Here is a 5,521-nt window from a genome sequence, read left to right as displayed (position 1 = left end):
GTGTCGATAGTGTGGCTTTCTGTGCTAAGTGTCTTACAGGGCCCGGTGGCTCGGTCTCCCCAACTACCTGAGGTAGACACTCCCGGTGCACCCCCTTGCGGGCTTTGTGCACGGTCTTGTTGTAGTTAAGCCTTGATTGTTGTAGGTAATACTGGGAGGATTTGACCTCCAGGCCAATTGACTGAGAATCAGCTGTGTCTACTGTGGGAGAACTTATGTGCTGAAGACACCCTTATGGGGCAAGACTTGCTTCAGTGGGGCTTTGGTGCTCACTGAGTCTGCCCCCTGAGTGTGTCCCTTATGGATCTGCAGAGGTATAATTGGATGGTCCCACTCTGACCACTGGGTACACTGGCTCTTGCATCTAAGGAGGTGCTAATGTAGCCTCTGCCTGAGGCTACCCTGCAGACTGCCAGCTGTAAAGCAATGCAAGTTGCCCTGGGGCCTTGGGCAGCTCTAGTTTGTTAAGTAATTTTCAGATTACAAAGGGTTGGGCCTTTCATATGCAAAAACCTCCAGGCATGGCTTGGGCGGGGCAGAGCCCCAGGGGATCAAAGGGGTGGGCGGAGTGAGCAGTATGGCTGCTCTCAGTCCTGTCCTCAGAGGTCCCAGCAATCTCTGTGTGTGCCTCCGAGAGAAAGCTGCCCTCGAGTTCCGACCAATGCCAGACAGTCCCGTTTCTCCCGTATGAGTCTGGGTCCCCAGAGACTCGCCTGGAACTGGAGCTCAGAGCCTGAGACTCCCTTCCAATTGAAAAAGACAATCGTGTCCTCAGCCGCCAGCCCTCTGTGCATGCACCTCCGCACCTTTGTATTTTACTTCTGCACCGCACCTCCTCTGAGTCTCGGTATGCTTTTCTCTTTCCTTCTAGTTGTAGAATTTCCACTCAGCCAGCCTTTGTGTGGTTCTGGATGATGTCAGTTCCGTCTTTTAGTTGTATTTTTGAAGTGGTTGTGCGAGGCAGCAATCTCAGGTGTTTAGTTATGCCGCCATTTTGGTTTTTCCTATCTTATTTGATCTTAATTTATTATTTATTGAGTTGACTCTATTTTTTTTACTACTGGAAAATCTGGTTCTTTGATAGTCTTCTACCAAAGTTTACTATCTTAATGTCTTATCTCAATATAATACAGCTATTTTATTTTTCACTTAATAATTTTACTTATTTCTGTACCTGTCTCCCCTCCCCCCAACCTTAAATTATGATTTTGCAACTCCAATGTCTACCTTTTTATTTATTTATTGTTTGTTTGTCCTAGTTTCTATTTTGTCTCTTGCAGCTGGATTGCATGTGTGTGCATGTGTGCACATGCAGTAGATTACATTTTTTAAATAATTTGAATTTATTGGGGTCTAGGATGATATTTTCTAGACAGGGTTTGTGCTTGCTTCTGCCAGGCATCTGAGGGAGTGGACAGTCTGGGATCACCTCAGTTCAGTTCCAGGGTAAAGAGGAGTAGTGGCTGGTTGCAGTTCTTACCTGGTTTCTTTCCATTCCTTCAGCTCCTGAGAGCAATTTAGGATTCCAGCTCACGTGACATGGGTCCACCAGCCCTCTCCTTCCTTTGGTAGTCCCTGGGTTCTGGGCTTTGGTTCCTCACCTTGTAAAGCTGTCAGCCTTTCAGCTGCTCCATAACACTTGCCAGTTGCTCTCAGGGATAAACGTGGTTCTAAATGTGGGGCTTACTTCCCTAGATTGTGCCTTTGTGAGTTCTATCTTCAAGCTCTTTGATGCTTTCAAGCATAGTTTTGGTGGATATGTCAGTATGTGTGCATGGACATTTATGTTGTGGAAGTTGTTAATCATAAAAAGTCATGAAAATAGTGTAAAACAATCCCCTTTGTCTCTTTGACACAACTCCAGTGTTGTCTTCCTGGCTTTGATAATATCCTGGCTTCTGGTATGACAAGGTGTTCCAGCCTCTGACTTGGAATTAGCCATTCCAGTTAGAAACCTTGGTGTTCCTGATAGTTTTTGTTAGCGGTATTCTTTTAGATTAGTTTTTTTGTTTTTTTAGCTTTTAGAAGAGTCTAAATTATTAATCCATTCTTACCAGGAGTTAGTTCATTCTTTATCTTGATGCCTGCAGATATCCTTTAAAGACTCATCAAGGATTCAGAGTTGTCTGTTGCCAGTAGCTTTAGGTGAGTGTTGTGCCATGGATCTTTTAGCAGTCTCGTGAATCAATAGTTATAAAAATATGAAAACAGTTTTAATGTAACATGGTATTTTTAGTAATGTGTTAAGTGATAAGACAAGTTTTATATTTTAAGATACTAAAACGACACCTTTTGATGCTTATAAAAAACTAGTGGCCCGGTGCACGAAATTTGTGCATGGGGATAGAGGGGAGGGTGTTCCTCAGCCTGGCCTGCACCCTCTCCAATCTGGGACCCCCTCAGGGGATGTCCGACTACTGGCAGTCGGACATCCCTCTCGCAATCTGGGACCGCTGGCTCCTAACCGCTCACCTGCCTACTTGCCTGATTGCCCCTAACCACTCTGCATGCTGGCCTGCTTGCCCCAAACTGCCCCCCTTGCAAGCCTGCTTGCCCCCAGCTGCCCTCCCCCCCTTGCCGGCCTGATCGCCCCCTCAACTGCCCCCCACTGAGGGCCTGCTCCCCCCAACTGGGCCCCCTCCTCCTCTCCCTCCCACCTCCCGCCAGCCTGCTTGCCCCCAACTGCCCTCCCTTCCTGGCCTGATCACCCCTAACTGCCTCTGCCTCGGCCCTGCCACCATGGCTTTGTCTGGAAGGATGTCTGGAAGGTCTCCCGGTCTAATTAGCATATTACTCTTTTATTAGTATAGATCAGCTGTGGGCAAACTACAGCCCGCGGGCCGGATCTGGCCCGTTTGAAATGAATAAAAGTAAAAAAAAAAAAAAGACCGTACCCTTTTATGTAATGATGTTTACTTTGAATTTATATTAGTTCACACAAACACTCCATCCATGCTTTTGTTCCGGCCCTCCGGTCCAGTTTAAGAACCCATTGTGGCCCTCGAGTCAAAACGTTTGCCCACCCCTGGTATAGATACTAGAGGCCTGGTGCACGGATTTGTGCATCGGTGGGGTCCCTTGGGCTGGTCTGTGGGAATCAGTGGACCTCTGTGCCGCCACAGCCCGGCCTTACCTGCCAGCTCGTTGGGCTCTGTCCACGTCGTTACCACACAGCATGAAGTAGTGCGGTTAGCAGCAGGTGCAGGGAGGAGCCCAAGCCCGGGCTGGCGCTGCACCACTCCTGCTCTTACTGGCCTCGCTGCACCTGCCGTTCAGGCACACGGGGAGTGTCGTGGGCCGGGGCAGTGTCTGGGGCCCGTCAGCTGAGTGGTGCTTCTGCTGTGGGAGCGCTTTGACCACCGTCCAGTCGCTTAGGCTTTTATATATATAGATATTGAAGTTAACATTGATTAATAATAATTGATGATAGGGAATATTAAGAGATTAACTCAGAGTAGGTCAGACTTCACAGGCTGAGGTACCATCCTTCACACAATTGCCCTCACTGCAGACATTAGCTGCAAGCTCGGGGAGGTCCCTAGGTCACCACATTTCTGACCAGCTGGCTACAAATTTGGGGTTCCCAAGACTCTCAAGTTTAGCAATTTACTACAACTCACGTGCTATACTTATGAATTATAGTTTTATTGTAGCAGAAATGGATTGAAATCAGGACCAGCCTAAAGAAGAAATGCACAGGGTGAGGTTCGGGAGGGTCAGCAAGCTTTTTCAGGGGAGTTAGGACCATCACCCTCACGTGGATGTGTGACTGCTTGGAGTCAGAGCATTGTTGACCAGAGAAGCTCACTCCAGCTTCAGTGTCTAGAATTCTTATTGGGGTTTCATTATGTAAGCATGATTCATTGGCAATGAGTTTGAACTCAATCTCTAGTTTCCCTCCCTGGAAATCCTCTATCCTGTAGTTGGTCTTTCTGGATTGGCCAGCCCCCATCTGGAGTTACCTTGTTAACACCCTGAATTACAAGGACTCCTGTCACTCAGGAAATCCCAAGGATTTAGAGGGTGCTTCCCAAGAACCGGGACAAAGGCCAGCCAAATTTTTTGTTTTACAATAGTTGCCAGTTTTGTTTTTTACAGGTTGATCACTAATGCCCTGATGGCTCATTCACTCTAGTCATGTCCATTCTGTGATGGGCTTAATAACTTAATTTAGAAGTAGGTGATGAGCTTAAGAGCTATTTTGGGAAATAAAATACTGTGTTGGAAAGATTTGTAATTTCTATGATTGAGAAAGTAAAAGGTACTAGTAATAATACTGTGGTGTGTTGTGTCGACAAAAGAACATTTGTACTTATCAAAAATTTTGTAAGCGTTGATTCAAGCCAGGTTTGAGGACATGTCTGGAAGCAGGATCTTACTGATTGAGAAAATGCTTTGGAGAGAATGGCAGTTTCACAGCTCATTTTATACATTGGAATCAAAGGAGAGAACATAGGGAAAGTTACATGAAATCCATTAGTGTTAAATTAAGGACAAAGCAAGATGGGGAAATATCTAGGATTGAATGAAAAAGCAAACTGGAGAGAGAAATCTTTTGCATCGATGGGTGCAGGATAGTTAACATTTAATATTTATAGTAAATAGAGACGGTACGCTGGCAGCAAGTTAACAACAAGAAGTCTCTTGGTCTTGTACTCTGTGCCAAGATTGTGCCTCTCAGAAGACTGGAAAAGAAAAGTATTCCGCCATTTTAAAGGTTTGTTATCCTAGATGCACAAAAACTGGGCAGGCCTGCTTAAGGTAACGATTAACCATTTACTAACGAAGCTATAGGCCTGGGGTGTGACTATCTGCCATGACCTGCCCCGTTAGGAATTTATTATCAGACCATACTGTGTGGGTGCTTTTAGTCACTGAGCTTGTCAGGTTTATTGCATAGCCCTCTTTTGGTTCACAGTTGTATATATTTATGATGGCAGGAAATTTGTGAGAATCTTTTGATCCTCTTTGAGATCATTACAGAAAGAGTATTGAGGTTCAAAACTAAATTCATAACTGTTGGGAAATCTTTTTCTGAGCTGAGAGACCAAAGAAAGAGGCTGACAACTTGAGCATTACATCAAAAGTTTATTAAGGGAACTTACATATGAGGTACATCTTGGGACTGAGGCAAGAATGGATTTCCGTCCTGTGTGCTTCATGGCGGATGCTAAAGGGTTATATATGGCAGGATGGGTAGGGGTGCTGGTGTGTGAGTTACCCCAGAGAAAGTAAGACACCATACATGCTTGCCTGTTCCAGGAACCAGCACCCCTTTGGTACATGGGTGGGGTTGATTAGATAGGGGATTTACAAAAAGCAAACTCTGCTCTGGCTCTGCTAGATATGGCTGGAGATCCAGCAGCAGCAGTCATGTCATAGAACTGTCAGTGTTTTAACACTAGAAAGACTGAAATTTAGTATATACCTATATTGCCCAAAAGCCGTCAAAATGACTGCATTGTGAAAGAATAACTAATGTGTAAAGAAATTTATTTAAAATTAATTTTTTTTTATATTA

The 5,521-nt window shown here is 45.2% G+C and overlaps 1 protein-coding gene across 1 annotated transcript in view; it reads left to right on the top strand.

Moving 5' to 3' along the window:
* Positions 1-2,123: 2,123 nt before the first annotated feature.
* The window catches only part of SPIN1 (spindlin 1), a 94,772-nt gene continuing 91,374 nt past the window's right edge, over positions 2,124-5,521 (top strand). The window contains exon 1 of the mRNA XM_015561314.1: positions 2,124-2,145. The gene's annotated coding sequence lies outside the window, so the exon portion shown is untranslated. The remainder of the gene's footprint in view (positions 2,146-5,521) is intronic.

This window comes from Myotis davidii, unplaced genomic scaffold (genome assembly GCF_000327345.1).
Source record: "Myotis davidii unplaced genomic scaffold, ASM32734v1 scaffold750, whole genome shotgun sequence".
NCBI lineage: Eukaryota > Metazoa > Chordata > Mammalia > Chiroptera > Vespertilionidae > Myotis > Myotis davidii.
This window is presented reverse-complemented; position numbering and strand designations above follow the sequence as displayed.